A 12,140-nucleotide genomic window follows, 5' to 3' on the forward strand; every position below is an offset into this window, starting at 1 on the left:
ACCAGCAATGTATGGTTTCTAGTTTCTCCACATCCTTGCCAATTTGGTATTGTTGTTCTTTTTATTTTTCTTTTTATTATTTATTTATTTTTTAAAGGCCAATCTAACTTTTTTTTTAAAGATTTTATTTATTTATTTGACAGAGATCACAAGTAGGCAGAGAGGCAGGCAGAGAGAGAGGAAGGGAAGCAGGCTCCCAGCTGAGCGGAGAACCCAATGCCGGGCTTGATCCCAGGACCCCAGGATCACGACCGGAGCCGAAGGCAGAGGCTTAACCCACTGAGCCACCCAGGTGCCCCTTGTTGTTCTTTTTAATTAAGAAAAATTCCCATCTAACTCATATTAGCATCAAAGAACATTTATACAATTACAAATTTACCCTAAAATGCTGCCTTACCAGTACTTGGGGTGGCAAATATTTTATCAGTTAATTCATTCATTCATTCATTCATTCATTGTCCTGGGGAATATAGCTGACCACAAGAAGTAGTGCTAAATGCTGCCTCTTTGGGATCAAACTAGAGTTCAAACTCTGGCACTGCCATTTATCAATGGAATGATCTTGAACAAATCAGATCACCCCTCTGAGCCTCGTTTTCTCAGCTATGGGGTGGAAAAAACAATAGTATTTATCTCAGTGAGTCTTTGTGAAAATCAATTGACATCTTATGAACAAGAGTGATAGGATTACAAGAAAAATAAATCAGGGCAAGAGGGTGGAAGGTGACTTAAGACAGAGTGGTCAGGGAGGACCTCACTGAGGAAGTAGCATGTAGCTGAGACCTGGTGAATTGGGGGAATGAGTCATGTGATAATCTGAGGGAAGTGTGTTCCAAACAGAAGGAACAGTAATGGCAAAGGTCCTGAGGTGCAACTGCACTTGGATGTGTTTAAGGAATAAAGGAGGCCATGTAGCTGGATCAGACTGGGTGCAGAGGAGATTGATGGAGACGATGTTGAAAAGGTAGTGAAGTCAGATTATGAGGCCAAGAAGTCTTGGTGTTGGTATGAAACTTTAACTGACACAAGATGGGAGCCATTGGAGGGTTTTGAGCAGAGGAGTAAACCACACTGGCTTGTGTTTTAACAGGATCTGTCTGGTTGCTGGGTGGAGAGTGGTCTAGAAAGGCATGAATGAGGAAAGCAGGGAACTCAATGAGCAGACCGAGGCAGTCGTCCAAGGATAATATAATGGTGGCATGGGCCAAGGTGGTGGCAACTAACAGTTATAAGAGCTCAGAGAGAGAAAAGATCAGAATACTTGAGACTTCATAGGTATGTACAAGGGAAGTCAATACAGCATCACTTTTACTAGGAAAGGGTTGGAAATAACCTATAACAATAATGGAGTACCAAGCTGTTGTCAAAAAGAATAAGGATGTATAAAAAAATCGCATTTTAAAAATTTAATTAATTAATTAATTAATTAATGGGAGGGAGGGGCAAAGGGAGAGAGGGAGAGATGATCCTAACCAGGCTCCATGCCCAGCCCAGAGCCCAACACGGGGTTTGATCTCACAACCCTTGATCTCGATCTGAAATCAAGAGTCAGACGCTCAACTGAGTGAGCCACTCGGGTGCCCCAAAACTAATCATATTTCTATACACTAGCAATGAACAATCTGAAAATAAGATTAAGAAAACAATTTCATTTACAATATCACCAAAACGAATAAAATCCTTGGGAATAATTTTAAGAAAAGTAGTGCAAGATAATTCAAAAACTAAAAAATCACCCTTGAAAGAAACTGAAAAAGACCTAAACAAAGTCATCCTATAGAATGAGCAAGATATCTCATGGAGAAGATATTTCTCTATAGATTGGAGGACTTAATATTGTGAAGGTGATGATAGTCTTCAAATTGATCAACATAATTCCCATATATTGAAAAAATAGACAAGCTCATCCTAAAATTTATAGGGAAATGCAAGGAATCCAGAACAACCAAGCAGTCTTGAAAAAGTAAAACAAAGTTGGAGGACTCAAAATTCCCAATTCCAAAACTTAGTACAAAGTTACAGTAATCAAGACAGTGTGGTACTTTATAAAGATAGAAATATATAACAATGGAACAGAATTGAGAGTCCAGAAGTAAACCCTCACATTATGGCCAACTGATTTCCAACAAGGGTGCCAAGACAATTCAATGGGGGGAAAGAATAGTCTTTTCTCTGAATGGTGCTAGAAGAGCTAGATATCCCCACGCAAAATCATTAAATTGGACCCCTACCTCACACCATCCACAAAAATAAGTCAAAATGGATCATAGATAAATGTCTGAGCTAAAAGTATAAAAATCTTCATGACCTTGGATTAAGCAAAGCCTTCTTGAATGTGACACAGGTAAAAACAACAAAAATTGATAAATTAGTCTTCATCAAAACCAAAAACTTGTGCAGCAAATGAGACAATCAAGAAAATGAAAAGATAATGCATAGAATGGGGGTGGATACGGATCTCCTATTGGACTGGTTACCCAAATATGTATACCCTTACAACTCAACAATAGAAAGACAACATAATTGAAAAGTGGACAAAAGATCTGAGTAGACATTTCTCAAAAAAAATTATACAAATAGCTAACAAGCACATGAAAAGATGCTTATTATCATTAGTCATTAGGGAAATACAAAGAGATGTCACTGCACACATTAGAATGGCTAAAATTAAAAAGACAGATAATAACAAGTGTTGATGGTCTGGGTGACAGAGCAGGGAAGGAGACTTACTGGTCCTAGTATACCCTTCGTACTCTAGAATTGTGAAACACTTAAATATATTAACTGCTCAAAAATTAAAAGTCAATTTAACAATCAGAGACTTTGGGGTGCCTGGCTGGCTCAGTCTACCAGCATGTGACTCTTGATCTTGGGGTTGTGAGTTTGAGTCCCACATTGGGTGTAGAGATGACTTAAAAAAAAAATACTTAAATCAGAGACAGAGATAGAATCGATAGATAGATAGAGCTGGGTAGGATTTTTAGAGGATGAAAAAGTTAAGAATAGTTTTTGGTGTGTACTTGACCATGGGTCAGGGATGGAGGAACGATGGAAGCAAAGGCATTGAAGATGGACTAACTACCTTTCACTAACTGTGATTTCGTTTTCTCATCTGCAAAGTGGAATGATAAGAGTACCTACTTCACCAGGTCATTAAATCATCACATTAAAAGCTCTTATTATGGTGCCCTCACTTGTATCATCTGATTTAAATCTCTTTGAGATAGGAATGATTACAAATGGGTAGCTCAGAGAGGTAAAGACACCTGCCCAAGGTCACCCAGCCAGCAAATGACAGGGCTGGGATTCAAACCGAGTTCTGTGAGTCTCCGGTGTACTTTCAAAGCCTGTGCTTGTAATGAGTACACAAACTCAGTAAGAGTGCCCTGGAACCTGAGGAGCAGGGAGACAAATTCGGACTAGGGGACACATCTCAGGGCTCAGTCCTGGGGGGAGGGCATGAGCTGGGGAACAACACTGGCTTCACTTTACGGTGAGTCAGATGATGGCTCTTTCAAAAATATATTTTCCTATCTCAGAGGGCATTTGCATTTCATATTTCAAATTCTTTGGGACCACTGTTGATTGTTCTATATTCAAAACAAGATGGTGGATGGGGAAGAGAGCCACAGTCATTACTTCAGGGTTCAGATATTTCCCCTTTTATTTACAAAGTAGTCAGTGTTCATTTGACAGCAATATTCTCCCAGGCAGGTCACTGCTGCCCTCATTTTACAAGAGAGGTAAATGAAAATCTGAGAAGACCAGCTCCTAAGAAACTCACAACCACCCCAACAGGTCACTGATGCCCCTTCCTAAAGTTCCTACATTCTCCATCACCTCTATCTCCTTCCCCCACCCTGCCTTAGTTTTCGCCAGAGAACTTGTCACCACCAGGCACTATAATACACATTTATAATAAGTTAATCTGTTTATTGTCTGTCTCTTCTGCTTATTTGCAAGTTCCATGCAGGTATTATTCATCGGCCCATTTTACAGATGAAGAAACTGAAGTTTAAGGTTTGCAAACAGCCAGTGAAGGATAACACTGAGATCCAAACCCTTTATTCTTTGGTTAATTCTGTTAATATTTATAAAGGGCTTATTATGTGCATGTCTGCCAGGGGCTGGAAGCACAAAAAATGAACAAGATGCCTTCAAGCAACATCCAATCAAATCAGGGAGACAAACTTAAACCGACAACTCAAATACAGAGTGGAAAATGCTGGGGGAAATACTGAGAGGCCCATTGTTTTGCAAGGCTAAGTAGGAGGGCCACTGGTCCCGCCTGGGGTGCATCAAGGAGGACTTCTTGAAAGAGGCGATAGGTCGACATTTAAAGGATGCTAACAGACGATCATGGCAAAGGGTATTTCAGACAGAAGAGACAGCCTGACAAAGACTGGAGGGAAAAACAGCCTGGCTTGGCTGATGAACCACAAACACTACTGTGTTGTTGGTGCCTGAAGCCCCTGGGCGAAAACAGGTGGAAAATCAGGTTGGAAATGGCTGCAGAAGCTGATAAGGAGCTGGGGCTTTCTCCGGTGGGTGACTGGGAAGACTACGTGTGTCTCAGAAGCTTACCTACACCAGGTACCATCCTAGAGTCAGCTGACCTCCTACTCAGGGGTCTGGCGGGACTGGGCGGGAATGGGGGTGTTGAGGGGAGCCCAAGACGTTGTTTTTCTGACCCCAGCTGCGTGCCTCCTCCAGCTGACGGGTTTCCCCGTACCCCCACCCCCACACACAGGGGAGTTGGGGGACAGTTCAGTTTCACAACCCCCTGCCTTCCCCCAGCGTCCCCGGAGGGCAAGAAAAGAGGAAGCACTCATCGGACTTCCTCCTGGGTCCGGGTGCGCACAAGCTCAGGCAGGTCCCTTCGGCGGGTGAGGGTGCTAAGCCAGACCTGCCACCCGCCAGCATTCCGCGAAATAAAGCCAAGGTCCCGGCCCCGCCCCCACTCGGCGGCGGCCACGCCACCGCGGGGGTGCGCCCAGGCTCCAGAACCAGGAGAGTGGGTTCCAGTCCCACCTGGCAATTCTTGATTTGCTCTCTGCTTTTGGACGAGACCTCCTCTCTGAGCTTTGCACCTTGAACAAGGCACATCCTACCAACTGAGGCAGTGTGCACGAATTGACATGGAGAGATCCCCAACACATACTTGCAGAGTACTATGAAAGTACACTTAAAAAGGAACATGGTTTTGTATTCACCTATATCTGTATGTAAACCTAAAGGGAAAGATGTGGAAACTCTACAGCCCACAAGAACAGAAGTTTTGTCTGAGGAAGATAGGAACATTGGAATCAGGGGGAAGAGATGGTGACTGTTTCTCAGATTTTTTTTTTTCATTTTTAAACTCGACCGTATTTATTTGTGTAATTAAAATAGTAATAATAAACGAGAGGGCTGAGATATGTGGTTATTGAAGGTCTTTTCCTTAAACATTTTGTTATGAAAATTTCCAAACATACAGCAAAATTGAAAGATTTACAACAAAAGCTCTATAGTACTTACCATTCACATTCCATTGTTAACATTCTGCTTGCTTCATCACATGTCTGTCCATCCAGCTATCCATCAATTCATCTTTTTTTTTAAAGATTTAATTTATTTATTTGACAGACAGAGATCACAGGTAGGCAGAGATACCCCAATTCATCTTTTTTTAATAGGTTTTATTTATTTGAGAGAGAATGAGCGCACAAGCAGGGGGTGGGAGGATGGGCAGAGGGATAGCAGACTCCCCACTGAGCACCCAGTGGGGTTGGTGGGGGGCTCCATCCCAGGACCCTGAGATCATGATCTGAGTGGAGGGCAGATACTCAACCGCCTAACCCACTGAGCCACCCAGAGGCCAGTCATCAATGCATCTTTTTAAAATGTATTTCAAAGTTAATTACTTCAGCCCACATATTATTAACTAGAGTTCAATGTTTTTTTTTTTTACAGCATTTTTTAAAAGGGGGGAGGGGCGGGGGGGTGCAGAGAGTGAGAGAGTCTCAAGCAGCCTCCATGGCTAGGGGGGACCCCCACGGAAGTCTCATCTCAGGAACCTGAGATCATGACCTGAGTAGAAATCAAGAGTCCGAATTTAACCTACTGAGCCACCCAGGTACCACTGTTTACAGTATTTTTTTATGTAAAATTTACATTGAGCAAAATACATAGCTTGAGTGTACATTTGCTGAGTATTTACAAATGCATACGCATCCACATAACTTCAACTCCGTAAGATAAACATTTCGTCACTGTAGAAAGTTTCCTCTTGTCCCATAGTGTATTTTGATTGCCAGCATTCTATGACTCAGCATTCAAGACAGGACCAGGAATATAGTAAGTGCTCAATAAATGTTAGCTGAAGGGCATCTGGCTGGCTCAGTCAGTGGAGTGTGTGACTCCTAGTCTCGGGGTGGTGAGTTTGAGCCCCACGTTGGGTGAAAAATAAAATCTTTTAAAAAATAAGAATAAATTGGGGTGTCTGGGTGGCTCAGTGGGTTAAGGCCTCTGCCTTCGGCTCAGGTCATAATCTCAGGGTCCTGGGATCGAGCCCCACATCAGGCTCTCTGCTCAGCAGGGAGCCTACTACCTCCTCTCCCTCTGCCTGCCTCTCTGCCTACTTGTGATCTCTCTCTCTCTCTGTCAAATAAATAAATAAAATCTTTTAAAAAAAAAGAATAAATGATAGCTGAAGGAATGAATGTGCACGTGGCCTGTTTCCCTGAAGGCAGAAGCATGCCTTTTTCCCTTGCACTGCCCCACAGAACTGAAACTCAGTAAATGCTTATTAAAGACTTATTGATTGCATTAGGTATATATCGTTGTGTAACAAACTACCCAAAATTTAGCAGCTTAAAACATTACAAAGGGTTATTATCTTACACGGTTTCTGTGGGTCAGGAATTGGGGGGCAGCTTAGCTCAGTGGTTTGACTTGAGATTTTTCATGAGGCTGCAGTCGAGAGCCTCCTGGAATCATGTGAGAGACTGACTGGGGCTGAGGATCCATTCCCAAGATGCCTCACTCCCAGAACAAGAGGTGCCCATTACTCAACAAGAGAACCTCTCGGTAAGGCTTGCCTGAGTGTGCTCCCAACATGGGGGCAGCTCTCCCCCAAGAAAGAGTGATCCAGGAGAGCAAGGTAAAGTAGCCTGTTGATTCCACAGGTCATCCCTATTCAATGTGGGAGTGGTCTACACAAAAGTAAGACTACTACAAGGCTAGACCAACTGGGGTCTTCTTGGAGAAGGTAGTCATTATGAACATGTATTCAAATTTTCTGAGCTCTCGCTTTGTGCTGGGTGTGATGCTGGGCTCCATGGAGTACAGGAATGAGTCAGAACTGACGATCCCTTTTCCCCTCACAAGATGTGTGTGTGCGTGTGTGTTGGGAGTGGTGGATGTGGGGGGAGATCAGACAGACATGGAAACAGATGGTGTTACAGAGTACAATAAGTATCACAATAGCGACTTTAACAAAACTGCTTTTATGTAATTTGTATTTGTGGTACAACATTCAAGACATGGCATGAAAAAGGGTTTCCTTCTCTCCTTATTATATAACTATACACTCTTCCAGCTTTGGCAACAACTGGAACCCATTTCTTATATCATTTCAGAACTATATACACTGTGCATATACACAAAGACATTTCCCACCCTCTTTAGACAAAAGGACACCACTCTTCAAAGTGCGTGCCTCCCTGCATCCTGCTTTTCCCGCCTCGCTTACTTTATCTTGGAAGTAATTTCCCATCCGTTCATAGAAAGCTTCTTCATTTTTATTAATGGCTGTATGGCATCCTATTATCTGTGTGAGCTGCGGATTACTTAATCAGTCTCCAATCACTGAACATTTGCTTATTTATTTCTTTTAAAAATTTTATTTACTTGTTTGACAGAGAGAGAGAGAGAGAGATCACAAGTAGGAAGGCAGAGAGGGGGTAAGCAGGCCCCCAGCTGAGCGGAGAGCCGGACGTGGGGCTCGATCCCAGGACCCTGAGATCATGACCTGAGCCGAAAGGAGAGGCTTAACCCACTGAGCCACCTAGGTTCCCCCATTTGTTTATTTCTAATCTCAACAGTTTTCTTTGCACATCCATCACCTCCACTTTTGTGAGTGTAAATGTAGAAGTTCCTGGCTGTGTATTTGCTGCGTCAATGGGTCCAAGCATGTAAAATATTGTTAAATAAGGTTTATAGCAATGTACATTTCCACGAGCAACGTGGGACAATGTCTGTCTCCTCGCACCTGTACCCACATGGTAAGTGACCAGACTTTCCAAACTTAGCCATTCCAGTGACTGAACAATATTCTCTCGATGTGGTGTTAATGTATGTTTCTCTTACTATACGTGAAGTTGACACTTGCCACATTTCAGAGTTACTTGTATTTTCTTCTCTGTGGCCCGTACACATAATTTGCCTATTTTTCTATTGCACTGGGAGTGTTTATTATTTGTTTGAATATCTTCTTTGCACATCAAAGACACTATCCCTTTGTCTACATGATAAGCTTCAAAAACAAGGATTTTTTGGTTTGTTTTTTGGAACAAGTCACTTTTAGACATTAATGAGAAGTTTCTGCAGGTCATGTCATTTTCCGGGCATCAGGGCAGAGCTGCCCATGGTCTAGGGAGCAGTTGTGCCCTGTAAGGTTCTGGTGTGTGTGTTGGGGGAGGGTGAGAGGTGGGAGGAGGGGGCCACGGAGGCAGGTGTTAATTCTTGCACTGGATGGAAAGGGCTGTCACCTGTGAACTCACCATCCCAGGAAGTAGGCAGGACAGGCTGGCCTAACTCTAAGACCCTTTGCCCTTCATCTGAAATGTCTGAGGATAGGCAAGAAATGGGAGGACACACCAATAGGGCTGCCAATTTCTGATCATTTAAGCCTGAATGGGTGGAGACTGGATCTGGAAGCTCCAAGCTACATTGCTTAATAGTAGTATAGATTTTCTAGAATGTAAACACCATGAGGCCAGGGTTCAAGTATTAAACAGTTGTGGAATGAAGGAAGGAAGGAAGGAAGGCAGGCAGGCAGGCAGGCAGGCACAAATGAATGAATGAATCTAATCAAAGGTTGTGAGAGGCAGAGTTTCTGAGCAGGGAGGGAGGAGGGAGCCCTCTTACCCCTACCCCTCCTGAACGTGCTCTCTCCTCTTCCTTCCTCCTACCACATCTGAGTCAGGTCTCAGCTTTAGTCATCAGGTCCTGCCCCAGCTCTCAGAGCCCAGGCTCTCCTCTGCCCTCTAGTCAACCCACCTCTCCAAGCAGCTAGACCCCTTGTGGTCACTCCCCATGACCTGCACTTCAAGGGACTTCTCAATCTGCCTGCTCCTCTGCTTTCCTCTCCTATAAGTCCTGTTTTTCACCCTCCACACCTTATGTTCCTCCAACAACGGTTGTGGTCACATTTATTGAGCACTTCCTGTATGTCCTTTTACATGGGTCATGCTGAAGTCTTGCAATGATCTACAAGATCAACGAGACTTATTATTATCCTTATTTTATAGGTGAGGAAACCAAGACCAGAGACATCCAGGAGCTTATCCAAGGTCAGCCAGCCAGCAGATGATAGAATTGGGACTCAGAACTCACTCAGTCTGGCCCCCTGGGCTGCGGTGCCTCACTGGTGTCGTAGAGCTAACTAGTTACCAGTCTTGGAGGGTGCAATGCTCCCTCAAGCTCCCTGCCCTTTGCTCATGATGGCCCCTTCTGGAGGGCTCTCCTGTCTACCTTCCTCTACTTGCCAAAAGTTTTGCTCATCCTTCAAAGTCTTGCTTGTAAGTCACCCCCTCTGCAAAGCCTTTTCTGTTTTCCCTAGGAAGAGCTAGTTGCTCACTCTTCAGTTTCACAATTGAGAACTTTATGCTGTAATTATTTAGGGACCTGTCTCCCCCATCAAGCCGTGAGCACCCCCCCCCACTCCCGCCAGGGGACAGGGCTTGTTCTATATCTCCCTCTTGTCTAGCACAATGCCTGGTACAGATTGCATGCTCTCGAAACACATGGTGACCAAAGGACAGTGGCCTGAGGACTCCTCCCAACACTCTGTTGTGAAGGTCTGCTAGGAGTCTCTGGTGGGAAGCTGGGAGAGTGTAGGAAGTTGCAGGCCCAAAATGAAAAGTGTCACCACTGTAAGGGGCAGCTGGAGACAATTTCACTAATGTCACCATTTGGCCATGGATCAAAACTGTCCCCTCGAGATCTAGCTGGTAGGGAAGTCCCATCCTTATACCACCTCTAGAGGTTTTTGGGAAGCAGCTGTCCAACTGCCTGTGGTTTCCCCCCCTCTTGCAGTGCCAGGAATGAAACCATAATGAGAAGTGATCCTGGAAGCTACAGGAGGAAGTGTGGCCAGACTCCTCATGCTGAGAGCCTGGACTGCCCCACACAGGGCTCTTTGGACCTCAGAAACCAAGAGGTTACACGGCTTTGGTAAGAGGGTAGTTCCGGGATGGGTGGGGACTTCCTCGGGGTGTGAGGGAAATTGCTCCATCCCTGGAACTATGGGGTAAGAACTGTCCCAGTGACTCTCAGCAGCCCTGTGCTATGTTTCTCCCTCTGTGTCTGTCTCATGCAGGAACTTACTAAAGTTTCCCATAGTCTCAGGACAAATGCCTCAGCCTGTGGTCACTACATCCCAAAAGTTGGTGGACAGGATAGCAGAGCAGTTAGGACTATGGGATCTGGGGTTGGCCAGATATGGGTCCAAATCCCAGCTCACTGTGTGACCTTGGGTCTTTCACTTCACTTCCTTAAGCTCCAGTTCCCTCATCTGTAAAATGAAGATAAATAAATTTTAAAACATCAAAATTAAGGATTTGTTCAATGGAGCAAATTTGTTCAAAGGAAGGCACAATGGGCCAGTTATTTGCAAAGTGTGTTCCCCGTACCATCAGGTACTTGAGTACTTATTCGAAATGTAGAATCTCGAGCCTCAGGCCTGCTCTACTGAGTCAGAAACTTCGGGGCGTGGCTCAGCGATCTGTGTTTTAGCAAGCCTTACAGAAGATTCTGGTGCATGGTAAAGTTTGAGAACCACCGCCACAGACAAACTGGACGTGAGCAACATATTGGGGATGATATTGGGAACATCAACAACCAACGAGACATTAATATCTAAAATTTACAAGTTACCTCTGCAAATTGACAAGAAAAAGATAGGAAACCCAATAGATAATGGGCCCAAGACAGGAATGGGCAGTTCACTGAAGGCGAAGCCCAAAACCCCGACAAGTATAGGAGAAGATTCTGAATCTCATATAATCAGAGAAATTCAAACAATGAGATGCCACCTTACACCCAAACTATAGGCAAAAATTACAGTCAGATAATGTAAGAGCTAATGAAAATGTGGGGAGACAAGCATCTTTCACATGCCATTAATAGGATTTAGTGACATTTAAAACATATATGTGTTCCACTCGGGTATAGGGTCCAAAGAAGTTTTCACATAGGCTCATAGGGTCATGTTCAAATCTGTTCATCACAGTGTTGTTTGTGATGAAAGGAAGTTGGAAGCCATCTGGTTGCCATCATTGGGGTGGGGGAGGGAATAATTAAAACCATGGATGCTCAACTTGGAATGCTTTGCAGCAATTTGGTGCAATAAGCTAGACTTTCCCACAGCAACGTGGGTCTATCTTTTTTTTTTAAGATTTTTTATTTATTAATTTGACAGAGATCACAAGTAGGCAGAGAGGCAGGCAGAGAGAGAGAGAGAGAGGAGGAAGCAGGCTCCCTGCTGAGGAGAGAGCCCAATACATGGCTCGATTCCAGGATCCTGAGATCATGACCTGAGCCAAAGGCAGAGGCTTAACCCACTGAGCCACCCAGGCACCCCAATGTGGGTCTATCTTAAATATCTATCTTAAATATCATATGATGGACTGAGAAAAGGGGAAGCAATGGAATTAGATTTTTCACACAACACCATTCATGTAGTGTAAATATACACACAAAGCGTTGTGTGTATCATGTTCAGGGACACATATCAACACGTAGGGTGGGTGTGCACTGTGGGGAGGGGAAGGAGTGTGGGGAATGAGGGGTGAATTAAAGCAAAACAAAACATCAGAGGGTGTTGAAGGACTAATTACGATGGGATGGCCATTTGCTACAAACTGAGGATAAATCAT

This window comes from Lontra canadensis, unplaced genomic scaffold (genome assembly GCF_010015895.1).
Source record: "Lontra canadensis isolate GAN:19392208 unplaced genomic scaffold, GSC_riverotter_1.0 scaffold16, whole genome shotgun sequence".
Lineage (NCBI taxonomy): Eukaryota > Metazoa > Chordata > Mammalia > Carnivora > Mustelidae > Lontra > Lontra canadensis.